The sequence below is a fragment of the Hirundo rustica genome, chromosome Z (genome assembly GCF_015227805.2).
Source record: "Hirundo rustica isolate bHirRus1 chromosome Z, bHirRus1.pri.v3, whole genome shotgun sequence".
Taxonomy (NCBI): Eukaryota; Metazoa; Chordata; class Aves; order Passeriformes; family Hirundinidae; genus Hirundo; species Hirundo rustica.
This window is the reverse complement of record NC_053488.1, coordinates 24,093,907-24,106,848: the sequence shown is the minus strand read 5'-3', so window position 1 is coordinate 24,106,848 and position 12,942 is coordinate 24,093,907.

The following is a 12,942-nucleotide window of genomic DNA, read 5'->3' as shown; positions in this document are numbered from 1 at the left end:
TGATCTTTGACATTCTCTCCAGTCATGAGACATATTTCCTAAAGCAAAATAACATCTCAGGTTCCTCTCTTAGATATCTGAGTGAGCTTCCTTAATTAAATTCAATGTTGGCAAAATAAATAAAACCTCCTCAAGATCAAAACTTGTAAAGGAGCATTAAAAAGCTAGCTCAATGCAAGTAGTTTCCTATATGAGTTTGGGGAGAAGGGGTGGAAGAAGTGATTAGGATTAGATTTATAATGAGACACTAGTTGCACTTTGGTAGCATAGTCACATCTTCATCTTCATCCTAATGTGGTGACTCAGTGTCTGGGTTGCACTCTTGGCTGTTAAATAATATGCCTGTATTTATGATAACATGGAAAGAGTTCAATTTCCATTTGTTTGGGATTTTTTTTTTTCTGGTTTTGGAAGTCTGGTTAATTAAAATTTTATATGTCCTTTATGTAGTCAGGATTCCATAAATAACAAAGAATTCATATCTTAATACAAACAAACAACATCAACAAAAAAAAAAAAATCCACAAATGAAACAAAACAAACAGAAAAACCAACCAACCAACCAAAAAATACCACACACCAAAAAACCCCACAAACACCAAAACTAAACCCACAAAGTAAATCCAAAACTGAACCAACAACCAAACCAAATCAAACCAAATTAAAAAATTAAACCAAATGCAAACCAAACCAAACAACAAACCCCCCACCTCCCCCTTACATGCTAAAATAGCAATTTAAATCCACTTTTGTTCCAAAACAAATTCTTCACCTCTTCATATTCCACCCTCAACCTTTTCTTATTATTTGTCACTAAGGCTCAGTGCAGGATACATGCAAACTGAAATTCAGTGATAGATGCCTCTTAGTCACCTGACTGAAGAGAAAATCAAAGGAATGTAAAGACACCATTCACAGGAAGAAAACACAGGTGACATTGCCTAGGAGTAATGGCTTGCCAGTAACCACTAATGCTTAGAAAAGATGCCAGGGGAGATGTCTAGGAATTTTAATTAAATTTTTGGTCAAAGAGAGAGATAAGTGTGTAGTTACAGTTACTTGCCCATTGAAATAAGTGAAATATAAACATTGGTATGAATATATGTTATTTTTTGTCCAGTCTATCGAAGTTAATGAAGGTGGTGAGGTACTGTTCCATGGGTTTTCCAGAGACACTGAGGTTGCTCCATCCCTGGAAGTGTCCAAGTCCAGGCTAGATGGAAATTGGAGCAACCTGGGATAGAGGAAGATGTTCTTGACCATGGCAGGGGATTAAAAGAAAATAATTTTAAGGTCCCTTCAAATCCAATGCATTCTGAAATTCAATTATTCCATTTGTTTCATAGAAGTAAATAAAGAGATCATTTAAAGTAACCTACTTCAAATGTATTTTCAAAATCTCACTTCCAATTTGTGGTTGTTTTTTTTTTTTTTTTTTTTTTTTCCTTTTTTCCCTTTTTAAAGGACCTATAATTTCTTATCTATAAACCAGTATTGATAATCCTGCTTTGCACAGCTAGATGTATTTATGAATATATAAACACAGCCTACAAAGCGGTGTAGGTAGTTATAGTTTTTGTCACTATTTCATCTCCTGGCTCTTGCACATCTTCACATACCGCTGCACTGGACATCCTCTCAGATACTATTTCCTCGGCATCTTAAGGCCTCAAAAAATCAGTGAATTAGTATTAATTTAAGAAACTGAGGTATAAAAAGATTAAAGATAACTGATGAAGGATACACAAAGTTTGGGAAGACTGGGAAATGGAATTCTCATTGTTAATGGCCACCTTTGTTCTTTTATGCCCCAAATGATTCTTCATTATATCGCAGAATAATACACCTTGAAGAGATTTCACGAGGTTGGATGGGCTGACTCTATGGTCCAGGCATATGCCAAATCTAGTCTAAGCTATTCAGAAATTCTTTGAATGTTGGAAGCCCCAACATTTCTGTATGAAACTGCACTCTGGCCCCTACCTACCTTCACCATTGGGAAAGCTTCTTATCTCAACGCTGGTATCACTCCCGCAGCAATTTAAATGAGCAACTTCTTGTTCTGTCTGTCATAACAGGAAGGGATTATTTCCAACTTCTGTAGGACTTGACAGTGTTATCACACCCCAAAGACAGATTTCTAAGCTCTCCAATAACTTCTTCCTCCAAAATCTCTACAGATGGTGGATGTATTTCTTGAAGTATGTTACTGAAAACAAGGTGAAAGATTGAGCTAAACTGTAAATTTTTGTGTTACAGAGAGAAAATCACCTACCTTCCCGATGTTTTCTTGACAGATTGCATTATGAACAGGTGTGGAAATCATAAGATTCATATATTCTTTTTTTCTACCTAATTAGCACAAACTTCTACTATATTGCTTATTTTTTATAGCTTCATTTTTCATATTTCATGTAATTCTTGACAAAGTAGCTACTATTTGGGTGTATTTTGCAACAGAAAAACTCAACAAATCTTTAAATTTCAATATTAAATCAATTTTTTTAAAAAATGTAGATGGAAAATATTAAGGTTTTCTTTCATTTGTTTGGGGTTTTTTCTACTAGCAAGTGTATTTGTCTGAAAACATTATTGCGAATCTAAAGCATTAAAGGCAGCCTTCATAATGACAAATTGCTTATAAACAGCCTTGGTTTATTTTTTTTTTATGTTTACAGTATTTTACCTTTCCATAAATGTATGTTCTAAGTGAAAAAGTTTATCACTTCCAAAAGTATATTTGAATATGTGATTAAAATATTTCTTTGGAGATAGGGAATTCTGAGAACAAGCATTACAAACAGTTTTGGTGGTGGTGGTGGTTGTTTGTTTTGTCCCCCCCCCCCCATTCTACTTGACCTTGTTTATTTCTGGTCTTAAAATAAGGGGAAAAAACAAACAAACAAACAAACAAACAAACAAAACCCAAACAAAAAAAAAAACAACAAACAAACAAACAAAAAACCCGAGCAGAAAATTTTTTTTGACGTTCATTTTTATTGGCTTCAACAAAACCCTGGCAGCCAAGTGTGTATTCAAGAAACTTCTTGTACTTGTTCAGGGTCACAGCCGTTCAATTAATCTGAAATTAAATCGCAGTCATCCCTTCACCACAACACTGTGAAATGTACACAACATTTCCTAGCCTTGTCCATTGTGGATTCCTTCTTGTCTTTTGGGGTGAATAGGTTAGCTCAGCACCCCGGTGTTTCCACAGGAGTGGGGAACCGTGCTCCCACAACAAAGCCTTAGGACGCACGGAACCCGTAGGAGTGGAGGCACACTCCTTGAACCTTTGGAGTCCACGAGGACCAGGACAAAGCATTTGAAGAGACGTTCTTCTCTCGGGGAAATCCATGTGTTTATTGTGAATGGGTCCGTGAGGGAAGAAAAGGCCCGGAGCACCTCTGTGCATGGGGTTTTATGCAGGGGGTGTGACAGAGGTTGATATAAACCATTAACCAATGGGAGATAACTGGGGAGGAGGAGAGGGAAGGATAGTATAATTTGGGAAACCAATAGGGTTACTCTCTGGGAGGGATTGTGTTACAGAGTCCAGTGGGGTTTCAGAGGATAGATAACAGACATAGAACTTTCTGGATAAAAAGGATAGGTTCTACAGTAACTGACAGGGAGTTTAGGCAGGGTTTAGGTGATGGACAAGGAAGGTGCTGGAACAAAGGGTGTGGAATAACTATATAGGGAGCAAAAGGGAATATACAAAATCTGGGGTAAACCATTAACACATGAAATATTGGGAAAGCAAGAAGAAACCATTCCAGCAGAATACAACAGTCCATCAGTCACTATTTCATTGCTGAGTTGGTCAGTTGAACCCAGGAAGTGTTGCTGCAGAGGGAATTGCACTCTGGGGACAAATCTTGGAGGGTATTTTGGGAGTTACACTCTGCATTTTCTCCTTGTTTTCAGCATTTTCCACACGGAACAGCTGGAGAGCTCCAGAGGAAGCACACATAGAAGGAAGGCTCCTAGTTTTGCGGCTGTCAGAGGTGGGCAGGAGAGAGGGAGAGAATGGGATTTTTTTCTTTTAAGAAGTCTGACTCAGACACTGCTATTGGCATGGATTTTGGCTTGGATGCATCCTAGCTAGCCAAGGAAACGCAACAGATCCCAAAGTTAGAAGTCCAGCCACAGCAAGCTCCCTCCATAATTGATAAAAAAAAAATAGATGCCTCTCAATGTTGGGCTGTCTCATGCAGGGACTGAGAAACATTTTTGTCTTTCTAGTGACAGTGGGAAAAAACTAAAATGATTGTATATATTTCAGATATTTTTTGTTATACCAGTGGAACGTAATATGGGTCTTAATATGCCACTTATTCACACAGCAAAACATTGATGAACTAAACAATTCTGCAGAAGAAACTAGAAAAATATTTAACACAAAAATTCAGATTTTTAAGCTGCAGTTTTAACTTTATTTTTTTGTTTGTTTGTCTGAATGTTGCATTTCCTTCTGAGATACAAAAATATTTTGCTATTGCCTTACAGTTTTCAAGAAAGATTGGACAACTTGTGAAACTGTATTTGTATATCAATGAAATCAAAAGCTATAAAACTTACATGATCATCTTCAGCCTGATGGTCTTGAGTTGTCTACTTTAGCGCTTTTTAGGAAATAATGGAAGTCAAAAAGCTCCTTGCTTTTACCCTCTTAAATACTCAAAACAAATGAAACCAAGTTTTAATTTTCAATATGACTTTCAAAAATCCAAATATTCTCCTCAGGCCTTTGCTGGCCAAGCACATGATGAAATCAGAACATCAAACTAAATGTTTTACTTTTTTAGCTTTATGCTCATCATCATGGAGTCCCAGTATTCTTCAGGCTTTTGAACATTGTTGGAAAACTGTAACAAATAACTGAAAAAACCACCTGTCATAAAACTTTTCTTCAGAATTCTAGGGAGGAAAAAACCAACAGAAAAAAAAACTCAGAACAAACATATCCTTTATTTGTCCTTCACAACATTTTATACTTAAAAAAAAAAAAAAAAAAATTAGAGAATATTAATTGTTAACTTGTTCCGTTCAGCAATTGCAAGGATAAAAAACCAAAAACAAACAAACAAACAAACAAAAACAAACCCAAACCCCCAAAATAACTCATTGGAAATTATGTTTTGGCATAAAATTATGTTTTGATATCAAAATCAGTAAAGAAAAATATTTATTCCTATTGCAAATCTGTCTCTAAATAAAGATAAACTACTGTCAAATTCTGTGTCTCAAAACTTGTCTAAACTTCTTTGGATGCTTTGTGAGTATATTCTAGTGGAAATGCAACAGGATTTTCTCCTTGACTCTGATGCATTGGGAAATTTAAATCTACATGTGCAAATAGGCTGAGAAGTCACTCCCTGTCAGTAAATGCAATAAATGAGAACCAGAAAGCTGGGAAGATTACTTCTTTTCTCTCAAACACCTCACATGCATCACAGTATTCCAAATACTTGATTTCTTCGTGGAGATCAGTGTCTCCATGCAAACCACACTGCCCTGTACTGGAATGACATTGTAACGATGCCTTAGCTCAGAGTGAGCAGAAAAAGGAAGGGGAGAGGGAAGACCTAAAGGTGGGAGGGGGAGGCTTTATCATTTGTTTCACATACCCTAGGCTCAGTTAATACATCTTGAGGATTCTTACGACACTGCCAACAAAAATCAATGCAGAAGTTATGCATTTTACCTTTTATCTCAATTGTGTTGCATGAGTCTGGCAAAGTTTAAAAGCTGCTAATTTAGTAGTCAGCAGTGTCAAATAAAATTTCTAAACTGTATGTCTATAAAAGAACATCTTTGCAATAAGGCATACCAAATATGCTTGCAAAATAGTTCAGTCAGCAAACCTGTTTTAAGTTTTGAAATATTTTGCAATGACATTTATTAGAACAAAACTATAATATATCAGTGATATAAGGAGCTGTCTCTTCATCACTGGTGCTTTATTATAGGTACTAATTTTGTGAAAAATCCTTCAGAATCTTTGCAAAACACCTGCTGAACTTAAAGAAATATGGTTACTGCTTGTGCTGAGACAGATGTAGCTTAATCACATAATACCGAATTTGACTTTTCAGTGCCTCACAATAAATGAACTGAACATACCAGTGCAGGAGATTTAAACTTTGTTCCAATTTGAATATCACGTTTGCTGACTGGAGGGCCTAAGCTACAGCCAGCTTCCCCAGGTGTCCAGCATTACACAGAACATTTCTGTTTAAGCCACTGAAACTCTAGTTTAATTAAAAGAATGGGAAGAAAAAAAAAGAAGACAAAACCTCAGAGAGTATATTTAAAAAAATGTTTAAATTCTTTGTAGTTTATTTTTGTTTCTGTTACTTCTTTGCCTGTTTCAATCTAGCCAGTACTGAGCTGTGTTGTTTCCCTTAGGCACGCTTTCTCAGGGTTTTTTGTTCTTTTCTTTTCTTTTCTTTTCTTTTCTTTTCTTTTCTTTTCTTTTCTTTTCTTTTCTTTTCTTTTCTTTTCTTTTCTTTTCTGTTCTGTTCTGTTCTGTTCTGTTCTGTTCTTTTTTTTTCTTTTTTTTTTTTTTGGGGGGGGGGGAGAGGTGGGGCAGGGTGGGGAGCAGATATTTGAGGGCTCCATGATTGAAAGGAATTTTGATCTGGAGGGAGCTATTAGGAACATCTTCACCAAAGAATGGAATAAGATATGCTGTTTTCTTATTGTGTCATCAGTTGCACACCATTAGTTTTATATATTGACTGTTTTTTAGTGGCAGAATAAGTAAATTTCTATGAATTTCAGTCACCATATAGTGCCCAGGTTGAGATTCAAAATTTTTTAGGTTTTTTGCTGTTACGTTTATGTATAAGGGAAATTCTGCTTTTGAGTGCAACAGTTTTATAACTTGTATATGCTCATTTAAAAAATGTGTAATAATCCAACTATACAGTGATATATATATTCATAGAATGGTTTGAGTTGGAAGAGACCCTAAAAATCGTCTAGTTCTGACTCCTGAAGTCTTCACATAATAAAGAGAAATATGCAACTCAGCACAGAGCACACAATTTCAAATGCACAGATACCCATAAACATATTTACAGAATATGTCTGTTACATTTTGCATATATTTTTGTCTCCCTCTATTGAGTCTTATTTACACTGTAATGTTAAATAATAGTACTTTAATTTTACTTCTTCAGATAAGCTGTGTGCTTCATAAAAAGCATAAAACAATGAAACCTCATGAATATTTATATCAATGGCTACATAGAATTATAGTCATAATCTCTGAAACTGGTTCTCATGGGTTCAGAATTAATTATCAAGTTCAGTTTTAATTGCATTCTTCTAAATTATATATTAAAAAAAAAAAAAAAAAAAAAAAAAAAACAAAGCAAAAAAAACCACACAAAAAACACCCATAATAAATTAGCTCACTAGTGCTCTGCTGGGCTTGGTATTTGAGACATAAAGTAACCCCATCCTTTATGTGTGATGATGAGCCAAAGACGAGTGATTCAGAGGCTCCTCTTGAAACCAACTTGCTTAAATGTTAATGTCTCTCCCACTTGAAAGATAAAATAAAAATTCTATTTCTAGTTCCTTCAGCAGACATATTGAACTGAATATTCCTTAAAATAGACTATTTTTTCCCTCTTTTGCTAGTTTTGTTATATGATTGTATGGTACATTACATACTAAATATATTTCAGTAGTGTTGGCTGAAAAAAGTCTGGGAGAAAAGTAACTTTAGGGAGAAAAGAGCTCTCACCATTTAAGTTTGGTCCATCAGTAGTTTTCTGCATTAAACTCCAAAGGATCTCTGATTGTATTTAAACCCAATTCTTAATGAAACAGAGAAAAAAAGTCTCTATTAAATCCTTCACTATAAAAGACAAAACATACAGACTTAAAAGATTTTAAGGGGTTTTTAGATAGAGTGGGAATCTGGAACATGGTTCCTCCCATGTCCTGGTTGTTCTCCCAAGGCATGCTCTATCTGATAAATGTAGGAGTCGTGGCCTCAGCACTCCCTTTTCTTTCCCTCTTCTCATCCACACACAAACACAACCAGACTCACTAACTACCCCATCCTCCATGAAGACTTCTGAACAACTTAGAGCAATGCCATACACCTAATGAGCTGAATTTCAGCCTGTACTTTATCTCCTCATCTTCCTCCTGTCTAAGGAAGGCTTACAGACTCCTTCTCCCTTTAATTCATCAGCTCCAGTGTGCACACACTTAAAAAATAGTAAAAATCAAATGCTTTTTTAGTTCTCTCTGGTTCAGTCATCCAAAGATCTTATGGCCTGTTTCCCAGCTGTGTAATCATAGAAAGTTTGCTACTCTCATCATTCCTTGCAGATGAAGGTCCTGACAGCACCTCATGCTATTACCCTGTTCAGGCCAAGTGTGAAATGGAAGATCCAAGAATCACACTCCCTGTGTATAATTGCTGATCTGTATCCAAAGTCGTGCAAATGATCTGAGCTCAGGTCCATCTTTTAAAGAAAATAAAATGAGGGGGAAAAAAAAAAAAAAAAAAAAAAAAAAAAAAAAAAAAAAAAAAAAAAAAGAGAGAGAGAGGAAGGAAGGAAAGAAAGAGAAATAGAGGAAAGGAAAGGAAAGGAAAGAAAGGAAAAGAAAAGAAAAGAAAAGAACAGAAAAGAAAAGAAAAGAAAAGAAAAGAAAAGAAAAGAAAAGAAAAGAAAAGAAAAGAAAAGAAAAGAAAAGAAAAGAAAAGAAAAGAAAAGAAAAAAGAAAATATAAAACCAGGGAAAATTCTGGATCTTTCCTTTCAAATGCCTATTTTCTTTCTAAAGTCAAATCCTTCTCAAGAGGAGCCACATTCCTTCCTGCCTAGAGAAATTATATAATTTAAACATTAGCAACTGTTTTTGGAGATAAATCTGGAGATTTGTTCTCAGGATGTTCATGAGACATTTCACTCACTCAGCTGCTCACTAGGCAAACAGTGTAAACAGGTACCTAACTCTAAGCATATGAATAACACATTGATTTAATCAAGATTCCTCTGGTTTACAGGATACTTTTTCAATCCCTGCATGTAAAAGGATCTAAATTATAAACAGTGGAAGAAGCACCAGTCAGTTTTTGATTTTAAGATAATTTGAAGGAAGCTGAACCTGAAATTATACACTAAAATTCAGATCTGTATAGGAATACCCAAAAAACCCCACTAATGCTGAAAGCAACATCACCTCTGAATTTGTTAGAGAGAAGAAAGGGAAAAAGTAAATCAAAAAAATAACAGAGTTGTTGAAAAACTCAACTGATAAGAAAAAATAACATGGAGAAAAACCCCAAACCAACCCACCTATATGTCTCAATTAAGTACCATTAGACATAGCCAAAAGACCTGTATACTGGAAGAAGCCCAGCAAAAGAGAGTTAGAAACAGCATCAATATCTACTTGGTAGTGTAACCTAATGATCTGAAGAAATACCGGCTATGAAACTTTCTTATTCCTACCAAAAAAGCACAACACATCTTGTTTCAAACTACCATCTAATATATTCACTTCCCCTGACTAGAATAGTATCTATTTCCCCCTTAATTTTAGATCACTCAGGCTACTTATTTTTTGTTGGAATTGCTGGTTGTTTCTACAATGCAAGGTGCCTTTCAGAGAAAGGTAGAGATATTCTTTATATTAATGCAGAAGTACTTGTTGCACATAAAGCTTACCAGGACTTTTTCTACTTGCCTGAAATTCCCAGGCACTATCACAGCAAAAAGAACAGACAGAAAAATGGAAAGATGGGAAAATAAAGTATTAAAGAAAGAGTGAAAGAAAAGCCCAGGCTAAAACTATACGTAAAGTTGGATACTGGTAAGTTATGTCCCAGAAAGGATCAATAAAGGTAATCATGTACAATCAACACTTACGTGGATTTAAGTCATGTGGCTCTAAAGCTTAAAATAGAGATGCATTGCAGCAGATGGCAGCTTGTGGAGAAAAAAACCAAAAAAAACATAGGTGCAAGAAATGCTGTCCTTTGAGGACATTTCATAGAGGTATTATTGGCAGGGATAATATTTTTTTTTTTTCTCGCACAGAAATAAGAGAGGTAGGTTTTTAAGAAAATCATAATCCAAGACAGTTGTAGGAGGTTGTATGAGCAAGGAATTTCAGAGATGTTTATACGCAACATGGCTGAATGAGGTGTTCCTTTTTTTTTTTTTTTTTTTTTTTTTTTTTCCCCCCCACCACCCTTTCACAGTCAATTTGCTGCAAGTTGGATCTTGAAAAGAACTCTCTGATGTCTAGCAGTGTGGCTAACCTGTTAGGGAACTTTTTAATATTTATATATTGCAAGCCCTGATAAGTCTGTCTTTTTCCAAATAAAGTCCTGCATTGCTCCTTGGGGACCTTTAGAATATTTTTGTAACTTAAAATCTGCATTCATCTTTACATTTTGGTTCCTATTCAGTAATCATTTTCTCTCACTTTCTTTCTTTCTCGTTTTCTTAATTCTTGATGTTTCATCCCCTCTGTAGAGTTGCATCTGCCTGTTGTTCTCTTGTATTTTTATTTTGAAGAAAATAACCACATAGCTTTATTATGGTGGGGGGAGTGGGTGTGACTAGCAGCCACCTCCTCTTGGAGATAATGAAGGAACAATTAAATGGCCCTTTGCTAGGAAGCAGCTGAAACAATGGGAGCCACAACAGGTCACACACATAATAAATCAGAGATGAGGACCAAGTGGGTGGAAAAGTTCATAGTGGTCTGAATCAGAATACAGCAGTGGTGAAGAAGGAGGAAGGGTGAATTTGTCTGCAGCTGTTCAGAAGAGGGGTGGGAATAAAAGGTTGAAAAGACAGAAGCAGAAACAGAAGTAATAGAAAAGGGGCCGTCAGCAAGAAAAGGCCTGGATACATGGGTAAGAAAAAGAAAGGGAAATAGAGCCAGTAAAAGAGGAATATAACCATGCCCTGGTAAGAGAGAGGAACTGTCAAAGGTTTTTTTCTGTGACTCCAGTCTTTCCATGTTCTGAAGTCAAGTTCGTGCATATGTTCAGGTCAAATCACAGGCAAAACCTAATATTTTATTCCCTATGTGTCTCAGTGTCCCTCACGCCTAGCAGGTGTTGACCACAGGCTAGCTCAGTTTTGCACTGCGGCAGCGTGGATCGGTCGGGGTTACAGGCAGGGTGAGTAACCTCCTCCCGGTGGGTTTTTGGCTCCCCACACTGGCGGGTGGACCTGATGGCCTCACAACTACGGGGACAGGAAAAGGGTCGACTGTCTTTGAGCAGGGTAGAAGGTAGTTTATCAAGGGGAGTCCAGCAAGGAGCTCAGCCTTGGACCCTTGCTACCCAGAGAGAGCCCAGATCAAAGCCTTGCAGCCACTTATAAACAGCAGAGGATCCAGGGGTGGAGACAACGGGTCAGACAATAAGGGAATACGGGGGTGTAACAGGGGGTGTCAACTTCTGAACAAAGAACGAATCACAAGAGGGGAGAAGGGGATTCCCCGAGCACCAGCCTATCACTCGACGCCTCTCCTGGATCTTTCCAGAATCCAGGGAAGGGTCTAGAAGTGACAGACAGGGCGACCAAGAGGAGAGAGGGGGGATTGACAGGGACAGGTGCAGGGGAGGAATGATTGACATAAAACGTCTGGTTATATAACTAACTCATGGGGGAAACCATTACAGAACACAGGGGGGTGCACAGTGGAATAAACCATTACAAAAATAACTTATAAATCTTACAAAAATAACTTATAAATCTTACAAAAATAACTTAATAACTTAAAAAAACAATTCTTGCACCACCACACCTATGCTCTTTGGAGTTAAGCAGGATTCAGACTCTCTCTGTTGCTTTCCATATCTATCTTTATGAATTGTTTGGGTGAAAGAAATTGTAATCTTCATATCCTTTCGGAGGATGTACATATGGGCTCCTAGCTATAGTGCAGTTCAGTATTTTGCAGAGCCTTCAATTATGAGGACAGGTTGGTCTCTCATCCCTGAGATGAGAAGGGAAACCAAGCATCTGAATTCACATGGCAAAATTCTCGTCCTGGGTAGACCTATCTGAGCTTGCCTGTAAACAATGGACATTGGAAGATTTAACACAAATTTATTTTTAAAAATGCAGGGGTTTTATTGATCAGAGACATAAAATTGAAGAGGACCTTCTTGGCTGCTAAGGGCAATTCTTTAGTTTCCTTTGTTGTTCTCTTAATCAAATTGATAAAAATCCTCATGACCAGTTAAACAGGTTTGTCCAGGCTTGTTAGTTGCCCTGGTCTACTTGTGACAGAATTTCCTCGCTTTGATGATTTGAACGGTTCAGTCTTGGATATTGCTTGTTTTTCAAGTTTTATCATTAAACCAAATGAAGCACCGCCTCTTTTATTCTCTCCATGAATTTTCCAGAGATGAAAAGAAACAGAAATTGCTAATTTTGAGTCTGAATATAATTTTGCTATTTTATGTATATTGCATTTTGTTTTTCTGTCCTTAGATCAGATAGCTTCTTTTCCCTTCTTTGTTATTTAAATGAGAAATTGCTCAATTTTGTCACTGGGAAAGTAACAGTCCCTGTGTTAATTTCTGACAACCAGCTGGTATTTAGTTTTGGCTGATATGCACTGTATTTCTTTGGCTATGCTGAAATTCAAAATACATTAGAAACTAGGAAGAAAAAGAAAAGAAAAGAAAAGAAAAGAAAAGAAAAGAAAAGAAAAGAAAAGAAAAGAAAAGAAAAGAAAAGAAAAGAAAAGAAAAGAAAAGAAAAGAAAAGAAAAGAAAAGAAAAGAAAAGAAAAGAAAAGAAAAGAAAAGAAAAGAAAAGAAAAGAGAAAAGATCACACAGAACAAAACAAATTAAAACCTTTCCAGCAAATTATAGAGTTCTAATATTATATGGTATAAATGACAGTATCTGAAAGCTGCTGTAGTCTCTTAAGCC